Below are 15,744 nucleotides of genomic sequence, written 5' to 3'. Positions count from 1 at the left end.
CTGTAACCATCCTTGCCCTTTGCACTGTTTTTAACCTCAGCAGTGATGCCTGACCTGCACAACAGGATTTATGGGTACCCTGAGAAGATGCAGAACTATTTCCCAATGTGTCTCTTTCAAAAGCAAAAGGATTTGGAGTTTCCCACCAACTGCATGTGTGGGTCTGCAATAGCAGGTATGATGTGCTTACAGCCCCTACACTCAATGCCATGAATTTTCTAACTTGTTTTAGTTCACAGGCTTTTGCAGGCACAGGCAGTGTGTTGTCTGGGACAAGAGCAAAGCCAGCGCAAGGCATGGGCATGTCAAGGCCTCAGCCCAAACATTTCATTGTATGGATCCCCTTCCATCAGGTCAACTCCACTCTCCTAATGAGGATACGAGTACATGCTTCTCTACTGGTCTATATTTATCCCTGGCCCAGGTGCTGTTTTCCAACTGTGAACACAAGCTCCCCTGTGCTGAGGACTCTGAAACTGAAAGAAAGAATTTCTCCCCCCTCCACAACTGCGAGATGGTAAAAAGAATTCACTCAAACTGGTGTCACATGCCAAAGCACAAAGGCCTGGTGTTTCTGAATATTCAAAGCCAGCATATGTTTGTCCCTTTGCTTATGTTCTATATGTTTTTTGCCTCACTGAAGCCTACAGCAAACAGCTGTCATTAACATTCACCCCTTCTGCTAACATTTTCCTTAATCCCTAACTGACTTCCCAGCCTATAATTAAACTTTCCAGCTGCCACACTAAGAGATGGCACCAATATCCATCATTTATTTCTAAGTAGTCCTTAAAAAGCTCTTTTTCCAATTTCCAAGACCATGTACTAGAATCAAAGCCTCTTACCCTTACAAGTTTTTGGCTAAAAACCTTCCATTCACTTACAAACTGTCGCATCTTTTACCAGGGAAATTAAATGGCCAACTAGTATTATCTTAATGATCAAACTAATGCATTTTTATAGTGCCAATAGCTGGAATGCAAAGAGCTTGAAAACTGATGCATAAACACTGCAAGTGCTTACACATTTCATATGGAAAATATACTAGAAATAGCTCTATAACCACAGCATTTACAAAGCTGTTTGGTTCAAGCCCAAAGTTTAAACAGGAGCCTAAATTAAAATAATGAAAGACCTGATATCTTACTTTCTATTTCAACAGTAAATTTGGGTTAGCACTTCAATCTTGAAAATGTGTTTTTCATATTCATGTAAGAGATTATTTGAATAGAAGAGCTGGTTGACAACATTTCCGTCTGGAAATATTCTTGCAGTGCTCAAGAGGACTTGATATTTTATAAGAAAATTACTGGCTTCACAGTTGAAAAAGGGAGAAGAAGTCTGAAGCTAATGTTGTATTTTTTGGTAGTGTGACACAACAAGACTCCGAGGAAGCTAAACAAAGGCAGTGAAAGCAGTGTAACACCCAGTGGACACAGTGTGGGGTTCAAAGACTCATCATCCACAAGCCCTTCAGATCCATTACAAGAAAACCCCCTCCTAAACAGCCAAAAAATGCTGTTATTTTTGCAAGCCCTAAATGTCTGGGACACCTGCTGAGCCTTTGAGCCCAAAAGGTTTCCCCAACCCAAACCTGCAGGCTGGAGAGACGCACACATCATCCTCATTCCCAGAGCTCTGCAACTCTGCACACCAAAACCCAGGAGCCTGTATTTCCAAATACTATCTGTTATAGAGGAAGGCAACATCTGCTTGACTGCTGAAGCACCATCACTGAAAACAGCCAGCAGGCTCCATTCATAGTAGGATTGGCAAGTGCCAGCTGGCAGACCTGACAGCCCACAGCCTGTAGCCTGCTGATGAAGACTCGGGGATGTTCAGGATCAGCCACCTCAGTGTCTCCTTCAACATGTTCAGGAGTGACAGCATGCTTTGGTTTTGCCTTTTGCCTCATGTGGCAGAGGAAAATTGAGTGCCAAGATACAGCCTTCATGTTTATGAAACAGCAGGCTGGTTTCATAGAGGATGAGGCTGCAACCTTGCTGAAAGCTACCACCTCTTTAAACAAAGTAGGGCCCCTTCAGGAAAGGAGTGCATTGGTTTTCCATGTTATACTCCTGCTTGAGATCAACAATTCAACATTAAGGTTTTAATGGATTTCCCTAACTGTGCAGGATTTATCAACTACTGTAAGACTATTTTGGTAGGCTACCAGATTAATAATTCAGGTTTTGTCAAGTCTAAAAGCATCACTTCTCAGCAAAGAGATCATGCCAGACAGGTGTAGAAATTCAAAGCCTGAACAGCTATGGCTTTGTTCCTAGCAGCAAGGCAAGAGAGGTCAATATTTTAGGTGAAAATGGATACACTTTCAGTTCTCTCTAAACTACTGGTGAAACTTTTCTCCCTTCTTACATTAAACATATAATTTTAAAGATGGATTTCAAAGAGTGTGACACTCTTTAAGCTTAAAATATGTATGTGTTGAAAGGTTAGGATAATATGAAAACAGTGTTTCACTGAAACCCGTTTGTCATTTTTAATCACAGGATAACTCTAGAAGAGGTGTGACTGATGCAATTTAAATTTTCACCTGACAAACTGAATTATTCATCTTGGCGGCGCCTACGACAAAAGACCAAGCAGAGCAGTCAGTCAGCCACCAGCCCCAGGAGCTGCTACAGAACATCCCTGAGAAGGAGAAGCCATGTCTTGCAGCACCTCAGGGTGAAGTCCTGCTCCTTGCAAGGACAACAGCCAGGAGGACCCAGGACCTCGTCCTTGTCCCCACTGCTACCTCCTACCTTTTGTTTTCCAAAGCAGGGAGGACCCTGGACAGGTCCACCGATAAGAAATGCTGTGGTTTGCAAGGAAGGTGACAGAAATGAAGTAGAGGCCTTTATCTGCACCCGGAAAGAGCTGTGCGTTCTGTACTTGTGGCTCAGACAGGGAGGACTAAGGAGTCTGAGCAGGTTTTTATTTGAAACTGAATGAAAACTTTATCTCTTGCTAGTCACTACTTCATTTTCCAGGGATGGGACCTGAGGGAATGGCCTGAAGTTTTGTCAGGGGAGGTTTCAGTTAGATATTAGAAAAAGGTTCACCCAGAGGGTGCTTGGGCACTGGAATAGGCCCACCAGGGAAGTGGTCACAGCAGTAAGACTGGCAGAGTTTGAGGGTTTGGACAATACTCTCAGGCACATGGTGTGATGATTGGGCCAGGAATTGCACTTGAAGATCTTTGAAAGTCCCTTCCAATTCCGCCTATCTGGGGAGTCTGTGAAATACTCCAAGTTCACACTAAGTTTTCAAGGAATTGACTTTTTCTAATGGAATGCACTTGTCATTGTGCCTTGTCACCCCAGTTCTGGAAGATATCATGCATTTTTCAGAACTGTTATCTTAAGCAATTCTATACACTACTCTTATGTCCCAATTTTGTGCCTCTCTAGTATTAGTGATCAATAGTTTCTTCATTGCGTGTTCCACCAGAATGGAGAAAGAAATAAAGTTCTAAAAATTTACACAGTGTTAATAATAAAATGGGGTTTCCATACAACACAACTTCAGAATAGTATGTTAAGAGTAGGCTATCCAAAGTATTAAAATGAAGACTAAATGCCAGGAGAAAGCAGGATTCCTTGCCTGGAAATGTAGAAATGTTGGGCTTAAACATGAAATTTGTCAAAGAGTGAATTCTGCTCAGCCCACATCTCCAGTATGTTTTTAAGTAGGAAATAATTCCATTCATTATGTAAACTCTTATTCAGACTCTTGTTAATGTTTGTGCTATCCCTTCTGCATTTCTGGACAATTTCTTTCAGGCTCAGCAGCCAACATTTAATTAAGAAATATTTAACAACTAGTGTTTTTTAAACAACGTCACGTTTGCAGAAATAATTGCATATCACATCTACTTTACAAAATCAAAATACAGCCAGTGGAAACCAGATACAAAACACATGCTTTCAGCTGAGCTACTTTTGTTTAGAAAATGAACAGACAATGTATTTCCTTGGCTGAGACCTTGATCTGTTTGCCAAATACTGTCCTGCAGAGCTTTTTCTTCTTAGAACAACATTCCAGGCACAGAGGACACTATCAAGGAAGCACACTCACAGTTATGCAGGTTAGGAACAATGATAACCTTGGCGTGCCTTTAAAGAAAGGTGGCAAAGCATTTTCAGTGAAGCACACAATGCAGCATGTAGTTAATGTATCTGTTTTATCCCTTTATAACTGCTCTGAAGCCAGATGGTGATGGGTATCTTCTTATGCAATTAGAAAGTTTTTTATATGATGCTTTGTTGCCACATCTTCTAGTGCATGCCAGCACTTTTTCACTTAGGGGAAAAAAGCACAGCAAGATTTCTTATGAATCTATGGAAATATCAAACACTCATATCGATTTCCACAGACTGGTTTAAAGAAAGAAGCATAACTATACCAACGGTGTTTTTCAAAGCAACATCATGGGATCAGAAGGTCATGGAGGGCATCTTTTTTCATACCAGCTATTTTACTTTTAGTTAGAAGAAACACTGGCTAGAGCTAGAAAGGAGCGCTTTAGATGATGTAAAATGCAGGACACAGGGAAACAGAAAAATAAATTGCAATAATCAATCCTCTACTGGGGGGAAGGAAGGTGATTCAGAACAATAAAGAATGGGGAAAATACAGCGATCGTGTCTACAAAGCAGATAGGTTAAAACAACATTGGAGCTTGAGAGGGAGGAAGTCCAAAGCCAGGTAAAGAGTTTGCTTTAATACAGACATTACTGTTACAGAAGCTGCTGCTATCCTGTAACCATTGTAAAATGGTCAATGTAACCATTTTGCCCCCATGGGTAACCCCAAGACCAAGTAGTTTGCCCTGTACTGACAAGAGACATTTTATGTCTGTTTCTACAGCACAGCAATGGAAAGTTGGTAATAATTTAAAAGGAAGGAACTTTTTTTATTCTTCAGCTCTGCATCCTTAATTCAATCACTGTCCCCTAGGGCTGAGAAAAAGACTGGCTTTACTGCTCTGCGTTATCATGCTGGCAGAGAAGCTACAGAGAAAAATATTCCTAGTTTATATATGATGCAAGTGTAAGAAAAACTTCAGGTTCACACAATGAACAATAAGTCAAGAAATTTAAGTCAAAGAAGTAGCAAGTGAGGATAGAATACTTTCAAACCTGAAGTATGAAATTCTGTGTGGTTGAGGTTCACAAGAGCTGTGGTCAACAGGTAACAGATCAGAAATACCAACCTTAGCACCAACACTTAGAAGCATAAGATCGGCTTTTCAAGTTTGTTTCGTTTAGCTTTCAAGTAATTTCAGCATTTCTTTCATATATACTTTCAAGTATATTAGCATTTCACCATCACAATAACTGTGTGGCATACTTAGCTTGTTTATGCAGACAGAAAGCCTGGTTGAATATATTTAAATATACTGACGAAGGAAGTAGGTGCTGTCTTTTCTCCCTATGTTGGAAAACCGGTGAGGGCAGAAGCATTGTCCACTAGCTCTGCTTCTTCAACCCAGGCACAAAGGGATTCCCAAGATCAAGATAGCAAGACAAATCAACTATTCTCTATTTCTTGAGAGTGTCATTAAATAGGGTGGCATGAGAAGTGGCTGTGGGTGTTGGTTTGTTTTTTGGTGTTGGTTTTTATTTTTTTTTCCCCAAAGTATCTACTATAGCCCATGAATAGATGATTATAATCCACAAATACTAGTAGTGGCACTGAGGGCAGAACTGAACACAGAAAGCAAACCACTGTCAATACCAGATCCAAGCTGGCATAGAGCCTGTCCCCAACTTCTGTTTTCTGCACTTAGCACACTACCCCTGCAAATAACTGATGAAACCCCGACAGTGCTGGCACAGTATTAAAGGAACCTCCTAATTGCCATGCTTCAAATTCCAGCTCTAAGCCTGCTAAGAGAAAGTCTGCAAAACTCTTTAATAAATCATAGAAATCAGAGATGAAAATTAGGTCATGTCACCCACGCCTCCTATCTGCACCATGAGTCTGTTACCCATACAGTGCTGCTGAGTGCTCTGTCTCGACAACTCCTAAATGATTCAAGTGCTGGGGTTTCTCCCAGTTCCCCAGGCAGACTGTTACACAGCCCAATGAACATCACCATCCATAGGCTTTTCACTGACCAGCCTCATCCTCTCTGTACCAATTTTATCTTTGTCCCATTTTGTTCTGCTCCTATTTATATCTTCCTCCAACTTCCCCCAAATCTGCTCTTGATGCTACCTCAACCACTATCCAGCAAAAATTGTTGCTCAGGAAACGTTCTCCTGCCTCTCCTGTAATACTGCTGTAGTGTGCTGCTATTTTTAGGAGAAAAAAGGAGGTGGTAAGGGAATGAAAGGCTGCCAGCTCCAGCTGTACAAGAATAATGCTCCAGTACAGTGAAAACTACATTACAGTGTTTCTCTTTAAGCACATATAATTGACCAAAACCTTAGTCTTCTGGAGTGATCTAAATGAGAAAGATAGAAGAAATGGAAAAGACAAATTAAATTCCAAGGCTAAAAAAAAAAACCCTTGTCATCTCACTTCACCTTTCAATCCTACAGCTGGGCTCTTCCTTCCAGTGTTGTTCTTGAGATTTTACAACAGCCCTTGCCTAGTGAGACACATGGTTAAAGTAGCCACATAGTGCCATTATTCTAGAATAATTTAGGTTGGAAGGAACCTTGAAACTCACCAAGTTCAAACCCCCCTGCCAAGGACAGGGACACCTTCCACTAGACCAGGTTGCTTAAGGCCCCATCCAGTCTGGCCTTGAACACCTGGAATTTGGCAATGCTTTCAGGTACATGGTGTGAATCTTGGCATGTTCTGGACACCCCAAGTTGGAGTTGGATTTTATGTTCCTTGATGGGGCCTTCCAACTCTATGATTCTATGACTTTCAGGGATGGGGCATCCACAGCTTCTCTAGAAAACCTGGCTATTCTACCTATCCTAACACTACGTGCTTGTGTAAAAAGTCTCTCCATCTTTTCTGTAAGCCCCCTGAAACTGAAATGTCCAAGTGTAGTCTCCCCAGAGCCTCCTCTGCTCCAGTCTCAACAACTCCAACTCTTAGTCTTTCTTTTTAGCAGAGGTGCTCCAGCCCTCTGATGACATTCATGGCCCTCCTCTGTATCTGTTCCAACAGGTCTAAACTTTTCCTGTGCTGGGGACCCACAGGTGGAAGCAATATTCCAGGTAAGGTCTCATGAGAGCAGAGTAGAGAGAACCACATCCCTCAGCTGGCTGGCCACACTGCTTTTGACAGAGCCCAGGATACTGTTGGCTTTCTGAGCTGCAATCATGCTTTGATGTCATGTTGAACTTCTCTAACACAAACACCTCCAAGTATTTCTCCTCAGGCCGGCTGTCAATCCATCTCTCAGCCTGTATTTGAGCTTGTCCTGTGGTTTGTCCTGTGCAGGGCCTTGCACTTGACCTTTCTGAACTTCAAGAGATTCACATGGGCCCACCTCTCAAGCCTGTCAAGGTCCCCCTGACGCCATCCCCTCCCTCCAGCATGTCAGCCACACCAAACCGCTTGGTGGTGTCAGCAAACTGCACGATCATAAAAAAATGATAAATTAAGAAACCTGCTTACAAGAAGCCACTGTGCCTTGGGCCAGCCCCTCAAGTGGAAGTGAGACCTGTGTTTTGTGCCTGCTTCAAGACAAAGAGACCTGCTGACCTCCAAAAAGGCAGCTGCCCATCATTCCCCAACCTCCCCAGCCAATGCCAGTGCAGATGCTGCACACAAAGGGCTCTGTGCAACCAGTGCCTGGACTATCAAGACTATCTTGCCAAACTAAAAGACTTTGATTTCCTAAGCACACACTTTTATACATCACCCACTGTCTTTGTCAAACCTCGTATTTGCTGATATGCAAGGTTAGGAACCACTACTAGAAACAAAGCAGAGGTATCAGATTTTTTGCCACAAATAATTCTCACAGGAAAACAGTGATGTTTCTCTTTGTATATATGCATATGTCCATGTATGGACTCCAGTGCATCTGTCAGGAACCTTCAGCAATCACACCATGCTGGGAGCAACAGTTGCTTTGCAACAGCAGTAATTTAATAAAAAGAAAACAGTGATAAATACAGAGCACCTGGTGAAGTAGTCATTTCTAGTGTCCTTAGAAAGGTTTCAGCTTCCTGACCTAAGCTACGATTTGGCTAGGTCAGATCTTCATACCTCCACCTAAACCAAACTGAGCCTTGCTTCACAGCCAGGCTTACCGATTTCCATGGGAAGACTAGAGGACCAAGATACTCCCCGACATGAATCAGGGTGCAAGAACAGGTCTCTCAGTTAGTATAAACATATGTTTCCTAGGTCTGGAAGAGCTGGTGTATTTTTTTTCTTTTTTTTTTTTTTGTTTGTTTCTTCTTCTGTTCTTCACAGCCTGTTTACATTTCCTGGCTTATTAAACTAGATTTTATTTGCAGCCAGTACCTCCTAGGGAACTGGAGGTGTTACACATAATTGCCCTCAGATTCATAAAGACTAAACAAAGCAACCTCTACCACCAGGGAGTCCTCCTGCTCCATTGCTACCAGCAGTGTCAAGTTCCCTGGATGCCATGAGTGGTATCACCTCCTGCAAGCAGGGAAAGGGTTGCTGGTGCACCCCAGCATGTGACTGTCTCCCAGGATTTACTCACCTCTTCCAGGGAGGTGCAGAGTGCTGTGACTGAGCTGCTGCAAGGGATGAAGCTCTGAGGATGAGGAATATGAAGGAAAAATCCCAAATAAGGAGGAGGAGAAGCAGCACAGGTACTTGGCCACTTTCTTGGGTGATGGGAAAAATGGAGAGTGCCAAAGGATCGGGTTCCAGCAGGCATTCCACCAAGGAACCCAAAGTCAGGGGAACCCAGCCAGTGATTGCAGACAGGGAAAGGGGACATGCAGGGGGAGTGATAGGCAAGACCCTGACTAGAGGAGCAGGACACAACTACAGAGCAGAAGAAAACCTGTGTGCAGCTTGCCCTAGTCTTGCCTTGCAGGTGTTTTCCCTGCCTCTCTCCCATGAACATCCCACCGTTCATCAACAGGGCTCCAAATAAAAGCCCACCAGGGTCAGCTGTTGCCACCTCAAATTATTCACTCACTTGGTACCTGCAGCCCATCTGGGAACAAAAAAAAAAAAACCAAAAAAACTCCTGTTTTGGGAAAAAGGCTGTCGTAAAAGCCAGACAACGGACACATGCTACACTTTGGTAGTCCCAATTTTAACATAGCCCTAAACTAGAATCATCAGCCACTATCTATTCCACACAGGAGCTTTCTTCTTCCAAGTCTCACCTAATAGAGCAATGCTGTGACTGCTTCCTCCTGTCCCATTTGCCAATAAACATCTGTTTCATACAAATACTCGCACATGAGCAGGTATTCAAAATTGTATCCTGCTTTTTTCTCTTCACATTCCCTTACCCTTCCTGATTTTTTTTTTTTTTTAATATTCACATGTGTTTTCCATTTATTCTAGCCCTTTATCCCTAACACATGCTCCGAGTCCCCAGCTTCCACATTCTTCTTTAACCCTTTAAACTGAAAGACTTTTCTCAATGGGATCAAACATCTGGTGGGTGATCCTCATGCAGATTTCTGTACTTCTTTTGTTTCTCATCTTGCCAACAGATCAGTTTTGATAGATAGTGAAGCCATTGGAAAAGAGTCTCTATCTGTGGCATACAAAGTATTTCCAAAATCTATAAAGGAAAGGATAAAAACTGATGAGGTCTACGTAGAAAAGCTGCCTTCTCCATTTTATTTTTTTGTTCTGTGTACTTTTAAAACTTTCATTTATGTAATATTCTTTCATGTACTGCATCCCATAGGATGCAAATAGGTTCAGGATTTAATACATCATCATTTTCTTTTTGCTTTTACCCGCTTTATACAAGAACAGCCAGCTCTGCTGACACAAAGATGAAGTAAAATGTAAAGGTTTCATTTTCCTCCAGAGACAAAAAGCTGACAATTACTCAAATTGTATTATATCAAATACTCAGGAAGGGTACAGGAGATATTGATTTTATTGTCTATACAGCACACTGTCTCAGATTAACTCAGTTGTCCCAAATACTGACCCATTTCTGCTTTTCCAGAGGTACTCAGTCCTCAGCAATCCTCTCAAGCTTCCTCTGCACTGATGGTGATGGTGAAAATGATTGAGAATGACAGGGGAGGGAGCAAAGGGCACGTAGGTTTTTTCTTACTGAAGTCACAGAAAGTGCTCATGGTCCTCTTCTACTACCTGGGCTGTTCCCTTTAAGAAACAGAGATCTTCCCAAAGAAAACAAGCCTTTTTCTTTGGGTGTTTCAAGCCAGCTATTGAGAGTGCCAGTGCTATGTGTCCATATACTCATTTAGACTTGGACCATTTATAATGGACCCAGCCATTATAAACGGCTAACACTCAAGATTGAAAATTTAGAGGAACATGTTATAAAAGCTAGCTAATCTATCATTCTTCTTCATGAGTGGATCATCTCTTTTAAAGACTTCCTTTATGCTACTGACTCAAACTGCTTAGCGATGCTTATTTAAGTCTAGTTCTGGGTAACACTCTTATGATGTACAACTTTTGTACAAAATAGAAACAATTCATCATCCAGAATAAACACTTTTTCAGTCTAATTTTCAGCTTAGTTGACAGCAATCATATTTTTCAGTTATATGCATCCATTTATACTCACTTGATTAGAGAGAAATTTTGTTTGAACAAAACACTTTGAACATTCAAACCCTGCAGACATATTTCCTGTAAAAATGTGATAAATAAGATGCTAAACCACAAAATCCTAGGGCCATGCTATACAGACTGAAAAAACACAATCCTGCAGACTCACAACAGCCCTCCCTGCATAGACTGACCCTTTGTTTTCAAAGCCCAACTTACATTAAACATGCACTGACTACACACACATTCTCAGCCAAGGATGTATTTTGATGTGACAAAGTCACATAGTTTCACACTTTTGTGTTGAAAATGCCATAGCCCAAGAAATTAAGCTGATGGTTCAACTCATGTGAGACAAGAAGCCTTTTATAACCACTTATAAATGGTTTGACGTTTTCCCTCAGACAACAAGCAGTCATTTACTGGTACATGAGATTTCCATGAAACAAGTCTGAATGTCACCCACCGTGAATAACACATTTAACACATTTCAAGAACTTTCTGTTAATTCAAAATCATGTCTGAAATGCAAAAAAGTGACATTTTTCATATTTTAAGAAAACAACCATGCATAACCCCCACGGAACTCACAACCACGCATCAAACAGCAAACATAACAAACATAGGTGCGACCATGTTGCTGTGGGACAAATCTACTATTACCTACCCCTTCCTGGATTTCACAGAAAAATCTGTGAATAACAATTATTTATCATTAAAGACTAAATATTCAGCAGGTTTCCACTACAGACAATAAAAGATTTCATCCTGATTAAATGAAAAATTACGTAAGTTGTAACTTCACCTTCACTTGCTCCTTCTCGGAAGAGAGAACAAAACCCCAACCCAAAAGCAGCCCTCTCCAGCAGTTTTGGTGCAGCTCTCCAGCAGATAGACACAGCCCTAGCCAGCGAGGAGCTGCCGAGGCTGAGGCGCAGGGGGAGGCTGGGGATGGGTGCCACACCCTGCGCCCCCCCTCCCCCGCTGCTCCTCCTCAAGGCTAAACCTGCCCACCGCAGCAGCGGGCTCCCATGGGATGAGCTCCTGATGCGCATCCGACCAGATCCTCGTCCTATGGGGAAGCCTTTGGGGAGAAAAGGCCATCAGCTGCACCACTAACAGAGGGATGTGACTGCAGGCAATTAGTGAGGGAAGAGGCCGGGGCTGTACTGGTCTGATAAAACAGAACCAGTGTATTTTTAATGTTTCCCGATGTGTTTCATGTTCCCTGCTGCAGCAAGCAGGTCTACAGCATGCCAGCAGCTTAAGGAGCCTTCTCGTTCATGCAGTGCCATAAGGAATAAACTTCCAGCAGCTCTTACCCCAATGCAGTGCTCTCAGGCTCTCCTCTCCTCCCCTGATTGCCATGCAGATCTCATCCTCACACTAGAGCTGAAACTTTCCAACCCAAGCAGACCAGCATAGCACTATTTGCCTATAGTCTATTATGCATGTACATACTCAGAGGTGCAGCAAGACCAGTGAATTTAACAATATCAGTGATGCAGCATGATGATCTTGACCTTTTAATACTCTGTGAAAGGACTCTTCTCCATAGAATTAGAGAAAAAGCATACATTCAACTGCATCTGACCTTTACTGGTCCAAGCCTTATGTAGTTTGCATATATTCTCATTTTTAATGGGATTTAATAATACTTGCTTTATTTACACAAACCTTTCAGCTTTCTATGGACAGAGACAATTGCTGACAACACCAAAAGTAAAACAAAAAGGTATCACTCAGCTCACCAGGCTGTAAAAGAACAGATGCGCATGGGACACACCTAACCTAGAGCTTTTTTCTTTTTTTTTTTTTTTTTTTTTTGGCAAGCGGGCCTCTGACTTGCAATCATTTTGACAGACAAGACCTCTAACATTGTAAGTAGTTTCCCTTCAGCTTCGAAGCAACGTACATGTTCAATGGAGGAAATAGTTTCCATCTCTGCCTCAAACAGGGGCACACGCCGGAGAACAGTAGTGAGAGTAACAACCGCCTTGACCCAGCGCTTTCCTCTTCCAGTACAGCCCCAAGAGAAATTAAATCAAGACAGCACAAGGCCAGACAGGGATGATTTGCCATTGCGATTTTCACAGGAGTGCAAGTTTTTAAGCTTCTTGCTATATGTGAAGTTTCGCCTTTGAATGAAAAATGGGACAACCGAAAAAGACCAAATCCCTTTCCACCGACCCGCCCCGGTCCCTCTGGCAGCCCAAGGGCGCGGGGCCGCACCCAGGATGCGGGAGAAGAGACGGACCCGCTCAGCCCTCACGGTGGTCGCACCCGCGGCTTCTCTATTCCCCTTTCCCCACAGACCTGGCCGAGACCGACACTTCCACGCCGCGCTCCGCGGGGCCAGGAGTAGGGATGGGGAAGAGTGAGAGGTTCCAGCGTCCGGGCCGCGCTGCCGAGCACCTGGGAGCCCGCGCCGGGTCAGGCAGGCAGGGACGCGCGATCCCTCCAGCGCGGGGCGGAGCGGGGCAGCCCGGCCCGGCGGGGCCCCTCGCTGCCGGCCGGGAGGGGCCGGCGCGGTGCTGCCACTGCAGCGGTCCGGGGCTGCGATGTGCTCCGTGCATAACCACACCCACCGCATTGCAGAAGCCACGGCCCGGGGCGGGGGGGGGTTGGGGGGGGTAGGGGATAACCCCCCCATCGCGAGTAGCGCAGCCCCGGCCGGGCCCCTGCACCGCCCAGGTGTCGTGTCCCCCAGGTGAGCGGGCACGGCCCTAGGGGGGCTCGGGGTGCGCCCCACCACGCCACACACCTCGCCCGCCCCCCTCCGCCGTGCCTCTGCCGCCTACAGAAGTTTCCCACAGAAATGCGTACCGTCCTAAAAAAATTAAAATTGCAGTCGCCCTCCCACCCTCCGCGCCCCGGCAGAGCTGCGGCGGAGCAGCCGAGGCTGTGTGTGTCCCCGCAGAGCCCCCGCCGCTCTCCCCGCTCTGCGGGGCGCACCGCTCGCTGCCCGCCCGGCTCCCCCAGGCAGCCTGGCCGCACACACACGCCGCCCCCCCAGCTTAAAAATGGCTCCTAAGAATGATGTAAATATATATAGACATATATTTATATATATATGTCTATATATACACAGACACATATACAAAAATACGCATATATTATAAGAGGGGGGAGATGCAATCTCCCCCCGCCCCCCCCCGGGCATACCCTCAGCTCCCCGCCGCGGGGAGGGCACCGCAGGCAGCGGGGCCGCAGCGGCGCGGAGGTTCCTCGGCCGCGGAGCGCAGCGGGGGCGGCGGGCGCGGGGCTGCTCCCGGCGCGGCGGCGGCCACGCGTCAGCAGCGGCAGCGCAGCCCGGCTCTGCCCAGAGCGAGCCTCCGCCGCTCCCCAGCAAATCAGGGCTGCCGAGGCTCCTCCGGAGAGAGGGAGGGAAAAGGGGGAAGGAAAAAAAAAAAAAAAAAAAAAAAAAGAACTGTACGCAGGGGAGAGCGGCAAAAGCTGGATGCCAGCAGGTTTGTGGAGGCAGCCTTCCCGCCTGCCTTACTCCCTGAGCCACCGAAGGCTGCTCCCCGGGCACTGCATAAAGCCACCCCGCCAGCACAGGGATCCCCACCTGTGTCTGGAGGGATTCGGCCGGTTTTTGGCTCAGCTAAATGAATCCGTGTATTTAGGGAGATGAGTATAGCTTCAGCAGTTTCAGGCAAACCCCTGCGATTGAGAAGCTCCCTGTCAACTTAAAAGCAGCAAGCTGTGAGCTGGCAAGGTCTGGCTTTGAATTACATGTGGGGGTTTTGATGGGGGGCATGTTACCAACCTTTTCAATTTTAATTTTCAGTGACAAACTACATGTTCTGAAAATATGAACCCTATTTCACTCAAAAAGATTGCCAAAATGTAAAAAAAAATTAAAAGTCCTGTTGCACATCAGATCCTGATCCAAAAGGGATAATGTGAAACTGAAGAGGACTTTGAAGTTTGTACTCCAGTACAGACCACAACATGCCACATGTCAGAAAACATAAAAAATTTGTAGTGCATACAAAAAGCATTTTGGGAGGGGATTAATCCTACTTGCACCATTCCAGTGTGGTAAATGCATAGCTCCTCTTAGAGCACAAAACTTCTCCCCTCTGAACGCATAGGAGCGGCTGTTGGGTTTGAGACTGCTGCATCACCATGCTCAGAGGCACTGCTCATTTGCTTCTCTGGGGGACCAGAAGCAGCTGAATATGCTCTTTTGTGTAGGAGGAATTGACCACAGGAAAGGCAGTGATGGCTTGGCTGCAGAGGAGTGACAGATCAACACACTCTGATGCTGCACCTTCAATCCTGGTACAGCGAGTAACAAGAAATGAGGCTTGTTATTTTCCCTTTAGATAGGGCACTTAAAAAGCTCCCAAAACTTATGAGATCCAAATCATACTCAGGGCTTTGACATGAATCAAGGGGAGAGGGAAGGACAGGGAATAGCTCTTTTAATTAGCAGCATCTCTGGGGGATTTAAGAAGAGGAGATTTTGACAGTAGGCAGAAGCACACCATTTCTCAGACCTGCAAAACTGTGCTGTTCTGTATTTCACATGGAATCGTAGCCAGACACACACCGCCCTCTTCACCTGCTATGCAAGAGTGCTGTTGAGCAGATCTGGCACACCGTAATGTGCCTGAGAAGGAAAGAAAGTTCAAAAGGAAAAAGCAGGCCATCAGCTAAGAGAGGGCTTACCTTTGGTCACACAGTTGAAATAACAAGACTTATATACTCTTTTCCACCAGGAGCTCTGGAAGCCATCACAAATCACAAGGGAATGGACTTGACAGTTAAGACACACATTAGAGTTAAAAAGATTTGATTTGAAAAAGAAAAAAAACCAAAACAAGAGGAAAGTAAGAAAAGGACTGACTTGCTCTGAATCAAATTGAGTCTCAAAACAAACTAGGAGACTCAAGAAATGTTTGTGAAAAAAAAATCAAGAATTTACCAGCTCAATCTCTGGCAGCTCTTGCACTGCCCATTACAGAGGAAGGCGTTGACATCACTTTTATGCAGACACATCACAGGAATATTAGTGCTCCCCAGCCATCCATGTCATCCTTGAGCAGTACTGCAGGC

The 15,744-nt window shown here is 44.6% G+C and overlaps 1 protein-coding gene across 16 annotated transcripts in view; it reads right to left on the bottom strand.

The window, feature by feature from the left end:
- EPB41L3 (erythrocyte membrane protein band 4.1 like 3) overlaps positions 1-15,744 on the bottom strand; it is a 136,285-nt gene that overhangs the window by 82,713 nt on the left and 37,828 nt on the right. For 3 of the 16 annotated variants that reach the window (XM_072924527.1, XM_072924530.1, XM_072924528.1), the window contains exon 1: positions 13,843-14,049. The exons of 2 other annotated variants lie outside the window; for them this stretch is intronic. The gene's annotated coding sequence lies outside the window, so the exon portion shown is untranslated. Of the gene's footprint in view, positions 1-11,482; positions 12,403-12,993; positions 13,283-13,842; positions 14,053-15,744 lie in introns of those variants that run through there. 11 more of the 16 variants (XM_030266029.4, XM_041714703.2, XM_030266030.4 and 8 more) reach the window with 8 other exon arrangements.

This window comes from Taeniopygia guttata, chromosome 2 (genome assembly GCF_048771995.1).
Source record: "Taeniopygia guttata chromosome 2, bTaeGut7.mat, whole genome shotgun sequence".
NCBI classification, from domain to species: Eukaryota; Metazoa; Chordata; class Aves; order Passeriformes; family Estrildidae; genus Taeniopygia; species Taeniopygia guttata.
The sequence above is the reverse complement of the archived record's forward strand: the minus strand, read 5'-3'. Positions and strand labels throughout refer to the sequence as shown.